The sequence below is a fragment of the Chinchilla lanigera genome, unplaced genomic scaffold (assembly GCF_000276665.1).
Source record: "Chinchilla lanigera isolate Chin_1 unplaced genomic scaffold, ChiLan1.0 scaffold00047, whole genome shotgun sequence".
Classification (NCBI taxonomy): Eukaryota; Metazoa; Chordata; class Mammalia; order Rodentia; family Chinchillidae; genus Chinchilla; species Chinchilla lanigera.
In genome coordinates this window covers 3,545,779-3,558,694 of record NW_004955448.1, presented here as the reverse complement: position 1 = coordinate 3,558,694, position 12,916 = coordinate 3,545,779, and the positions used below count along the sequence as shown (strand labels likewise).

General features: G+C 33.1%; 1 long non-coding RNA gene across 1 annotated transcript in view; it reads right to left on the bottom strand.

Annotated features, from left to right (window-relative positions):
• Window positions 1-8,343: 8,343 nt before the first annotated feature.
• The window catches only part of LOC102008163, a 35,213-nt gene continuing 30,640 nt past the window's right edge, over window positions 8,344-12,916 (bottom strand). The window contains exons 4-5 of the long non-coding RNA XR_262458.1: window positions 10,770-10,883; window positions 8,344-8,805 (exon numbers count right to left, since the gene is read on the bottom strand). This is a non-coding gene — a long non-coding RNA (uncharacterized LOC102008163). The remainder of the gene's footprint in view (window positions 8,806-10,769; window positions 10,884-12,916) is intronic.

Below are 12,916 nucleotides of genomic sequence, written 5' to 3'. Positions count from 1 at the left end.
ACAGAAAAGAAAACAGATAATAATGCGAACATCCTCTATTTCAATCCATTAATCATTTCACTAAGTGTAAATCATCTGAATGCCAGTTAAAAGACAGAAAGGTTGGAATGTATTTTAAAAATAACATATCCTGTAGAAAATAAAATCACTTAAAGCATACCATATAGACATGTTAAAAGTAAAATTACAGAAAACGACTACTACAAAAATACTAATAAATAAAGCTAGAGTGGCTATGTTAATATCATAAATATCGTGACTCTGGGTTGGACAAGCCTTTGTTAAAATAAAAACATATTAAAAAGGAAGTTTATATTCTGTATTTTATGTGTGGCCCATGACAATTTCTCTTCCCCTAGTGTGATACAAGTAAGCTAGGCATGTCCAGCACATGAGCTGTCAGTGGACATGCCTGTGAGATCAAAGATTACTAGGAATAAAAAATTATTACACACTGGAAAGCAGCTCAATTTACCAAGACATAATGATTCTTAAGGTGTGTAAACTAAACAACAGATGTTCAAAATAGATGATGTGAAAACTTAAAAGAAAGCCAGGCATATCCACAGATGTAATTGGTGGTTTCAGGTTTTTAATGGATCTTGTTGATAGAGAGCCAACAAGGCTACAGAACAAAATGATACTATCAACCAGCTTCATCACTTTTGATTTGTAGAACTGCTCTGAGCAATAGCCAAATGCACCTTTTTTCCATGGGCAGTTGGATGACATATTAAGAAAAATGGTATGTGAATCATATTATACCCACATTAACAAAGATATAATAGTTGTAGTCATACGAAGTATGGTTTCTGCCCAGAATGGAATTATGTTAGGAAAAAGAAGGAAACAAGAAAATTGCCAAACACTTGAAAATTAAAGCTCATGATTCAATATAATATATAAGTAAAAAAAGTTTCAGGAAAAATTAGAAAATATTTTTAATTGAACAAAACATGAAAATAGAATATAACAAACAGCAGAATTCAATAAAAGCAATGGCTAAAGGACAATATGTAAATGTTTATTTTATAAAGGAGGAAAATCTCAGTAATCTACAATTGCAGTTTTATAGTTTATAAAACCATAAAAACAAGGATAAAATAAACTCAAAGAGAAGAGGAGGAATTTATAAAGATAACATCACAAATAAATAAACTTAAAGAAAAAATATAGAGCATCAAAGAAAAAAAATCAAGCCTCTTAAATGAGATTAATAAACTTGATAAATCTCTAGAAAGATTTGCAAAGTAAAAAAAAGACCTAAATTACCAATATCAGGAAAGAAAGCAAAACTTTCACTACAAAATCCACAGATATTAAAAGAATAGTAAGGGAGAATTCCAAAATAGATAGGCTGAGTTACCTCTTATTAAAGAAATTGAATTTACACTTAACGGCCTAGGAAAATGAAATCTCCAGAATAAGAAAAGATAAAGGGAAAAGGAAAAAAGGAAAAGAAGGAAGGAAAAGATAAAGATTATAATGTTTCACAATTCAAAAGAAACACAAAACCCTTGATATTCAAATCCACCCTTCTAATTCACTTATGATCTCTTTTTTCTTCTAAAGTAAAATCTCCTGAAATATGTGTTTGCACATATACTTCTGTCTCCTCATTCTTTTTAAAACCAATTTGCCTTTATCACTCCATCCAATTGCCCTGTTGAAATTACAATTAACTTCAAAGTGCAAGATCTTCAAACTTCCTGACTTTCCAAGGTCTTCTAAGCATTTTCCTTAAGTATTTTCCAGGATACAACATGTATGTAGATTTCCTCCTACCTCACTGACTACTCCTTCACTGTCTCTGTTGGTTACTTTTCATCTCCCCAGCTTCCTTAAGTTGGACGTCCAGGCACAATGTCTTGGAGTACTCTTGTTAGATATCTGTACAGTCTGTTCTGGCACCAACTTCAAGAGTTTGATCAGATGTAAGACTTTGAATCCTCTTTTAATTACATAATTTAAATCCCCAAATCACCTACACAATGCCAACACTCCTTACTTTGAACCTGCTCTTTAATATTTCTTCATCGTATTACATAATACTATGTATTACAATATATTACACCATATGTTCAATTAACTTGTATATTTTATTTGTTGCTATATTCACAGCATCTATAACAGGTCCTGTAACAGATCATAGATTATCATTGCTTATCTGATAAGTGAATGAATGATACAGTACACTATAGAAAAGAGCATACAAGTAAATTATAAAAGTTCAGAAGAATATTTAACAAGTGGATGAGATATCAGTTTCTCTGCTCAGGTAACAAACAATATAGGAAATTTAATTGAAATTCATTTACCATGAGGTAAGAATTTGCATTACGTAGGTTTAAGCCTAACAAAATGTGTGACAGATTTTATGCACAGAATTATTAAAGTTAAGTGATAGAAACTTGTTGTATTTAAATATTTAAGATTTCATTATGTCAAAGATGTCAGTGCTCATCAAATTAATCAATAATTTAAAAAATCCCAATTATATTGTCATGTGAATGTACTTGGCATGCAGTTTATAATTTTATTTGATAGACTGCAGCAAGGATACCCAAAAAAATCTTGATGAAAACCAAAATGAAAGGGGTTCAGAGCAGAAAATCATCATAGTTGTAGACGGTATGGTATGTGCACCATCTGACACCAGATACAAAACCTAGAATGCCGTTTGTATTTGATATAATGATGGCCTCACATATGACAATTCCAAAGTATCTTTCTATGGAGGATACTTTAAATATGTATAAAAATTGAATCCTGAGCTCATTGCGCATATATATATATATATATATATATATATTCAAGTATACTAAAGACCTAATTGTGAAATGCCAAAATAATAATATTTTTAGAAGAAAATTCTTGAAATTATCCTAAATAATTTGAGTTAAGGGTATTGTACACAAAATTTGAAAGATTTTTAGAATGTATAAATCCTACAGAAAATTTAAAATATTCACCTCCATTAAAATTTGAAAGTTATGTTCATCAAACCACCAAGAAGAAAATAAAAAAACTCAGAGAAGGTAATTTTTAGTGTTTATAATCAATGAAAAAGTAATCTCATGTTTTGTAAACTTCTCACAGAAATTACTAATAGAAAATGAAATAAAAGCCCTAAATTGCATATCTTCAAATGAAAATTAGCTAATAAACATGCAAAAAGATGTTCAGTTTTATTAGCAACACAGAAAGCAACTAAAACTATAACGACAACCATGCCACGATTAACTTGCAGGCAAAATATTTAAAATCTGACTGTTATGGTTTGTGAACGCACGTCCCTCAAATCCTCATGCAGTCATGGGGCAGGCTTCTAGATTTTTGATTGATGAGTGCTACACTTGCTCTGGGTGGGGTAGTTTTGCATATAATGTAAGGGAGGGAAAGAGTCTGTTTGCCACTGCTGCTCCTCCCTTTTCATCTTGTTGCTTTTGCTGTCTTCCTCTGCCTGGAACCGTTGTCCTCTGCCACGTGCAACTCTGCCTTTGAGCCAGCTGAGTGTGGACTAAAACCTCCACAAACTGTGAGCTAAATAAACCTTTCCTTCCTTGATTCTGGGTGTCAGGTATTTTTTCTCAGCAACAAGAGAAAAGTAGTTGAGACACTGACACTAGCACATATTAACGTATATGTGAAGCATTAGGAACTTCTGTTCATTGATGGCATTCCAGGCACTTTTAGAATTAGATTGCTGTTTCGAGGGAAAGCTGAATATACAAGTAACGTTAGCTGTAGGGATTTCTTTCTTAGAGTGAATGTATAGCATATAAAAACACAAATTACAGAAATAACCAAAGTGCCCATTAGTGGTCAAATGGGAATTACATTGTACAATAATCCTAAACTGGTACACTCTTCAACAGGGAAACTAGGCAAAGGGCAGCTACACGCAAACTTCACTTAAGAAGTCTGCCCAAACATCATATTGAAAAAAAACATTAAATGCAAAGAAAAGAAGTGTTACACTAGGTATTTAAACCCCAAAAGCTCAAAAATAGAAGATATATATTCATAGGTGATAAAATTATTCAAAAACAAAGGGAAAGGGAATGATTACAATATCACTTTACAAGAAGGATGATAAAAAATGTCTGGGTGAAGGGTAAAAGTGTTATATAATTGGGGAGGACTACAGGGGACTTTGGAAAAATTGGCTGGTCTTATTTTTAACCTAAGCGGTAGACACATGGGTGTATGTATTACTAAAATACTTTAAGCTATCATATATTTTATACATTCTTTTGTGTAGATAACTTTAATAAAACAGATGGAAATTGCATTATTAAAGGAATCACTTATGAATTTCCAAAACTGAACACTGTGCTTGTCCAAAAGCTGCATACAAATAGGAGGTATTTGCTTATAATTTCTCTCATTTTAATACATTCCAGTTTTGAACTCTTGACTCTTCAAAATGCCAAATGTAATTATAATGTGGTATTTCATTTGAGCATGTGCAATAAAAAGGGCGCCATTGAATTGTGGTAGTATGTAATGTTTTCCAACTGCGAGACATGGAGAGTATACTTTTATGGTGTATTTGCTCCTATGGAAGGCTCTATATTTTACAGGTTTATAATGTTCATTGCACAAACATTTACATGTTCAATATAAATTACAATTTGGGACAGAAGTCAAAAGAGTGATTTCAGAATGCTGTCCCTTCACTCTAGAAAATGCTACCCAGGTATAAATTAGTTTTTGAAGCCAGAATTGCCAGTACACTATTGCTGTTTTTGTATGGTTTTGTAGATGTTAAGGGTGTATTTGAGATATTCCAAGATGAAAGGGATCCCTGTCCAAGTGATTAGAATGTGTATATTAGTACATGGAGAAAGTTCATAGAAACAACTTATCATTCCACTTATTTTTTGCTAGATTGTCTTTAATAGAAAATGCTTTAGCTCAACATATTTCCTATATCAATTTTTTTCTTTCTCTGATCCCTAAGACTTTATTCTATTTATTACAACTAGCAGTATAACTTTGAATTTTCTCCCTGGAAAGCTAACTTATACAAGCTTACAAGATTAGGCACAGATTATAGAATTAAACAGTTCTTAGAAATTTGCTTCTCATGCAACATCTGAAACAATATACTCTCCTTACTGGATTCTGTATCGGCATATTGGTCCGAAGATTTAAATTAATAGTTTGCATAATATACTAGCAGCAAATGGACTCTTATTTTGACACTGACTAGGGCTACTGAATTCTAGCTCTATTCTCTTTAAGAGATTGAAGTGTTTTCAGCCTATTTTGGAGTGAATATAAAAGCAGCAGCAATTTCATCATATAATACAATAGTTACAGTGTTCACTGAAAAGCCGTACTCTGTGCAATTAACTTAACCTGGCCAACAATTTCACTCCTTCTATGGAGGATATTTAAATATGTATAAAAATTTGCATAGGAAAATATGTTTGCAGAGCTCTTAGAGCTAGAGTGTAAAACATGCAATCTAACCTGTATTAACTTCTCTGTAAATATTATGCAGAAATTAAAAATTTTTAGAGCAGAACTGTAACAATTTTTGCATAGATACACACAAACTTATGAAGGTATATGTATGTACATGTGTTTTTATTGACTTATTTTTCTTTTTCTCAAATTTACCTAGATGAATTGAAATAAAACCCATCTGATTCTCAGAGAAAACCAGAAATATGACACAACTGATCTGTGAATGTAGGTCCTGGAAACCTCTACCTAATTAAAACCTCTATGTCTTATTGTAGCAGTATTTGGTCATGATATTTCACATCAAATAATTTTATTTTTCATTCATGTTTTTTGAACAAAATAAAGAATATTATATGTAGTTTTATACAATGTATAATGCAAGTATATTTAGATGTATGCACATATAAATGCACAGATCATTGATATATAGTTTAATAAATTTTCATGAAATAAACACTCTTGTACAACCAGTACCTGTATTTAGAAACAAAAGAATATCATATCCTAGAAGTTTTCTTTATTTCTCCTTCCATTTACCACTCTGTCCCAAAAAGAACCATGACTATCTGAATTTTAATACCACATATTAATTTAGTGTGTTTTGAATTTTATTTAAATTAAATCATAAAACACATCCGTGTAACTTTTTTCCAATCAATATAATTTTTGTTAGATTTATTCATGCTGTTTTAAAAATTCATATTACCAATATTTTGCTCACATATATTGCTGTTTTATATGTGATTTAAAAATATGATCTGTAATGTCTACACACTATGATACATAAATATTATTTAAAATGATACTTTAAGATTCATTGACTCAAATCTAGTAGCCCAATAAGGCATAAAGAGGTAGAAGGAACTGCAGGAAAGTTAATTATAGCAGTTCTTATTAACTCTCCCATGCTATATGAAAAAAAACCCAACTTGTATTCTCAGCTCAAATTGTCAACCTCTATTATGAAGATATTGGCATTCACTAACTTAGCACTTGGTTTTCTATCTCTCACTAAAAGGATAAATGTAAGTGTAGAGTCATGACTCTCTTCTGCACTTATACCTACCTCATCTTATGTTCAGATGTGATTCCTAGAGCTTCAGCAGCCCCTTTGAGATCATAGAGTATGAAAATAATGGTAGCACATTACAGTGGTCAAGCCCATATATTATGATGATCTGAAGCTTTGATTATACCATTGTGACGCTAATCTAACTTTTAGACTCAGTAGAAATAGAAACTTCATTATGATTTAATATCAAATTTGGATTTTTCTCCTAATGTAGCCAAAAAGTATATATGAAAAACACTTCATCTTCTTAATTAAAATAGCAATGATGTACCCTTCAGTCTTGTTTGGAATTATGCTGTATTTCCATTGATATTTTGAAAATCAATAACAATTCTGCCAGATGTTTGGTTTCTTTAAAGAATACTCTGAAGTTCTTGCTATTGTAGTATAATTTAAGAAAATATTCAATGGAGTATGCTTCTATCATGCCCCACACCAACAACGGGACAATCCTAGTGGTAGGTGCTGACTAAGCTTCTGGAAGACATCTTTAGAAGTCAGGGGACATCAAGCATGATTGTTACACTGGTAATAACAGAAAGTAGACCTTTATATCTTCATTCAAAGAGGGAGTCTACTGTAATCATAGTTTGGGAATGATTTAATGTTTCATTAAATTAACAATTTCCCACAGACTTTTGGTCTCTAGATTTGGGTTAGGATTATGGGGAAGTGGGGAGCCCAAAAGCATTTAAAAGGCCTTCACTCTGATTACTCTTTTATTTATAGGGAATAATTCTTTTTTGTATCAAATATTCCTCTTTCTGTAGCTGCTTTTATAACTAATAAGTTTGAATTTAGCCTAAATTTTCTTGTAAATTAAAGCAACTCAGATACCTTCAAATTAGACTGAAGTATCTCAGTGGATATTGCATAAGCCTTTAGAATCATGAATGTAACAGAATATCTTACTAGTAACAACTTATATTTCTTAAGTGTGTGATGAGATTATATGCTATTTTGACTTTGTTTAAACATTGCTACCAGAAAAGCAATCTTCGAGTTTCATTACTGGTAATATTTTAGTACAGAAGTGGAAGAATCACAAAAAAAGCTAAAATTGTTGTTTTGCTTCCTTGGAGAAGCACTTGAGTTATACAATTAAGTCCCCAATTAATGAATTTTCTTTTTTGTGTTTTACATTTTGTAGAAAGAAAATCAGGCCTTTCAGAGGCTAAAAGAAAAACTGTATGTAATTTGTGAGTCTGAAAATAATCTCTGGATACTTAAACCTGCTTTTGATTAGTCTAGACTACTTTAATGGACCTCATTCACAAACTAAAAGTCACATTGTGGCATGAAAAAGGATGATAATGAATATTTCCCAGAAAAGCCCCAAAATGGCAAATTATGAATATTTATTCTTATAAACCACTAATTGTAAACGGAGGGAAAATACCAAAGAAATTCAGACTGATCTTTTTATGTACATATTCACTATTTTTTTTTTTTTTTTTTTTTTTTTTTTATTTTTTTGGTTTTTCTCCGGTACCAGGAACCGAACTCATGACCTTGCACTTGCCAGGCAGGCGCTTTGCCACTGAGCTAAATCCCCAGCCCCATATTCACTATTAAAACAATATTTTAACAAAATTAGGGAGATGAACAGCAAAATAAAACCTTTTATAAAAGTAAGTATGTAAAAATACACATATCTCCCAAACGATAAATTATGATATTCCAAGGACCCATAGACACACAGTGTCATTTACCAGACTCTATCCCAGCAGAGTGTAGAAGAAAGCACTTATGTAGCAGGCAGCCAGCCTTCACCATCCTTGGCACTTAAACAGGAGTCATATTTGTGGAGGCACAAATTTGTTTTGAACAATGAGTCAAATGTCTTCGGCACAGATAGGGTTTTATGTAACCCCATGGGCATGTCTTTCTCTACTTACATTTCCTGGAAAATAAGTACATACTTTATAACCAGTCTATGAATAATGAAATACCTTCTCATGAATGGCAGACTTAGAAGGTTCAGAATTTCTACCTGGATAAACAAGTATGTACTTGTAAGTCTGTCTGGGGTTATGTGTACTTTTGCTCCGTTCCATAAACCATCGCACAAAAAGGTTTCTGAAGCAGTCTCCTGACTTTGACCCCCCACATTTTGTGAAGTGGTGTGTCTGTGGAGGAGGATAGCTCTTTACAGAAGGAATCTGATTAAGTGTTTCTGTCTTGAGACCAACCCTAGGGAGCTTAAGGAAGTAAAGCGAGGAGTTTTTCGTAATGCTCCATAAATCAGCAACATTCTGTTGGAAGAAGAAAGAAGAGTGCTTTTAGTTCATCAGAAAGATAATGGACACTTCTTGACAGCAGAAAAAGCCCAAAAAAACATTGACTTTTGTGAACTAAATGAGCAAGGAGACTTTAAGGTTAATTAACAGGAGAAAAGAAAGGTGGAGATGAATTGTGCAAGGTGTGTGACCAGTCAGGTAGGGAAGGTGATCGGCCATGAGTGTCTGACCTCTGGGAGCCAGTGTCCCTTGTTTCATTCACTTTGTTAATGCTTTCAGTTATGCCCAATGCAACAGAATTAAAACTGTGAAACCCTCCACACCCACCTCATACACAGCTGAGGTGAGCAAAGAAATCTATCAGGGCACCTTTCTTAGACTCAGAAGATACCGTGTGTTTGCAGATGGCCACCAAGGTGATCTTGGCATAATTCTAATTTTCAGCTTCTGAGGTTTTCAGAAACTGAATGAGATTGAAAATATGGAAATAATCAGAAAAGCATTTATATCAAGAAAATTATACAAAATAATCATAATGTATATGGCACTTAATATTTAGAAATTTAGATGTGCGTCTGTTGAGTTTTGGTATACTAAACATATTTTGGGTTTCACTGTTCTCTTAAGTAATCTGCCTTCAGTTAGGTATCAGTCAACAATGGCTTACTTATGGTGCCTTGTTATGGCACCCTTGGCTGAGTAGAATATGAATTATGCAAATTAAAAAGATCACAAATCAAAACCAAGAGTTGTGTCCTACTCATACTTACAATTGAACAAAAAAGAAAACAAAATCTGAAAAAGTGGACTGTGGTTACTCTTTATGTTCTTAGACATTTATGAACTTTTATTACAAAATAATTTCAAAGTCTGTGTTAATCGATTTTAAAACATTACTTGTTTGAAAATGACAGTGGGTTGTAAAATGTGTTGGTGCCTGAAAGCATCATCACTGTAGCTGTGAAACAGAAATACTACCTATGTTCTTGGATTTTGCAAGTGTTAAGCAAAAGTCATAAAAAACACATCTATCGTGTAAAATGCAACCACTCTGTAATTATACATTCATTGTAAAATATTCTGACAATCTAAACATATAAAGTTGAATGTGAACATCATTGACTAATCATGAAGGAATACAAATATTGTCTTTAAAATTTTTGTAAAGTTTATTAGAATAATGGAGCAAAATACTGACTTGTACTTCTTTGCCATCTGATATAAAATGCTAGTAATATTGGCATCAGTTAAGTATTTCAATGCTTAATTATTAAAGCTCCATAACTACTGCATATTTAGATTGGACATTATCCTTGTTTCCATCATTAGGTTTTTAGGGAACACAACTCTTGGGCCACCATCAACCACTTATGACTCCTCTTTTCATCCTCTCGTTCTCCTAAACACAAAGCACTTTCTATTATACTTCCAGAATATACCTCAAATTCACCCAGGTTCCTTATCTCAGGTGACTCTGCTAATCCTCTGGGGTACTGTACCGGGACTAAAGCAAAATCGTCCTGAATAATCTCGCTCCTACTTTTGCTTTTCTAAAATTGCCTCTTAATCAGTACTGAACAGTATTTGTTAGTCAGTGATTGATTTCACCACCCAGTCACTTGGTGCATTGAATTTACTCAGACTGGAACTTTTCAAGGCACAATAAATATATCAGAGAACAAAATTGGCCCTTTTCTCATGTAGAATCTTGCAGATCCTGTAACTCCTCAGGCGTTCTCCTGTTGGGCTATTCATCCTCTCCTGAATGTATCTTCCCTCATTTCTTTGCCTGATTTGCACCAGTTCCGCAAGATTCAACAAGATGGTTACATCTTTAAGGAAGACTTCTGTGGTACTCACCCTCCTCTCTACCCCGTCTCATCCTTTCCTCCCCCAAGGCTGGGTGAAGTGCACATTTTTCTGCTTTCAGAGCTTCCCGTGCATTCCTGTCTTTCAGCACATATTTCAGAGTTAATTACCTTACTTTACTCGTTCATTAGACTATCGACACTCCCATAGAAGGACCTGTGTTTCCACTCTTGGTGGTGGTGCTATGCCATGACTCCCTGGAGTAGCTCTCCGTAACTGGAATCCTGTTAAGAAGAGGGTCCAGAGAAATTAAATTCAGCACATGTTACAAGGTGGCAGATACAAAAATAGAGACTCAAGATCAGAAATTCATTCCTGAAAGGGTTTTACAGTATGATTGCTTGTGAATGACCTTAATTAAGGAAGGGATTAGGTAAAAAGGAATAGATTGGTGGAGATAGAGTATCAAGCCATTTTAAACCCATTACCTAAACATGAGACTAATTTGCTGTTATTATCACAGTAGTAGGTATCTGGGTCATGAACTCATTGATTTTCCTCCAGGCAGATTGAAATATGGTGTGATGATAATAGTGAATTGCACATATGAAGTGTGAACTCTCAGTTGAAGTGGTTCCCCCCTTAATAATCTTGTGATTTTGTTTTTACAGATTCAGTTACTCCTGTTCAGCAGAAGACTGAAACTATTAAATGAAAAATTCAGGGAAAAAAACAGTTTATACAATTTAAATAACATTTGTTATAGTATATTGTGATTTGTTGTATTGTATTATTACATGTTGCTTTTAATTCTTCGCTGCTCACAGTTTGTATATTTACTTCACATAGGTATGTAGGAATTGGAATAAGCAGTATAGACAAGGTTAGGTACTATCTGTGGTTTTCTGCAGTCACTGGGCCTCTTGGAATATATCCCTTCTGATAATAGGAGGAATGCTATATCTCACTCACTGTTAAATTTTGAGTATAGACATCTGTGGCTGAAGTCTGCACCTATCCTTTAAGCCTTCCTTTCTGCATCTCTATTTCTCCAGCCATAGGGCTGTGGTAGGTTGTATGAGGCAGTGGTTTACTGTCAAACATAATTAGTCTGATCTCCCAGAGAATATGTTTTTCTGATAGTCTGTCTGCGGAAAGAACATTAAATCCACATGTGTTGCTTTCTCTTGTTGCCACTGACATCCAGCCATCACCATCTGGTCTGGTTTTAGTTTTAAATTTTTTCTTTCATTTTGTTTTAATGTGGCTTTTCTATTTTTCTAAACTTCCCTCAAATGCCAAGACTGCCTAAATCCTAAGCTTTTTCTCAGGGCTTTATTTTGTAGTGTTAATGGACCAGTGAGGGATTATTATCACTTTCCACTGTAAAATAGAAGATGATAATCCTTATTTATGTTCTTTTAGGCTTTTTTGAGGATGAACTGGTTGTTTAAACAAGTGTTTTAAAGTTGAATTTTATATTTTGCACATTAAATGGGTATTTTTAAAAATAATTTTTAAAAATTGGCATAATACATCAGAGCAACACCATAATAGATTCTTCATCTTATGCCGGGATGAATTGACTTGATTTCTCAAAGACTAAGGGATTCATTCTGCTGTTGGTCATCTTTTTAATCTTTTTTGGAATAGACAATATTGTGTGTGTAATGGAAGTTGGAGAACCAAGGACATACTTTGAGATTTATTAGAAGGAATAAAACACTTACACTAAGACTTTCTTTGGAGTGACTCACAGATTTAATAGTGTTCACATTCCAAAATAAAATGACCTTATGATTTTGGGAAAAAATAAAAGATTAGTAGAGGTTCTGATTATCCCTAGTTTCAACTATAAAGGAACTAAAATTCCATGTTTAACCTTAACTCATGTGAACTTCTCACATGTCAGTTGATTTTATTTTATAGCTGAAAAGTACCCAGACCACCCTAGAAAAGATGATAATTTTATCATTAAGTAAAGGTTGATTAAATAAACATTCATTTCCAAGAGAAAAGCTCAAGCCACAGATGTCTATACTCAATAATTACCTAATTTAATCTGAATGCCAAACAAGAACAGAAAAAAAATAGGAAAAAGAACTGCAGCTTGTATCCACAATTTGATGGGTATATAAAATACGGTACTATAACCAAATATTGATTGCCTTGAGCTTAGATTGACAATGCTTTACCTTTTTTGTTTTAAATATCCAATGTATTTTAATTAAAATGTTTGAAATATAAAGTACTATTCAAATAATTTTCCCTCATGTTCCTGTCCCATTTCCTATGGATAATGATTGAAAATTCATGG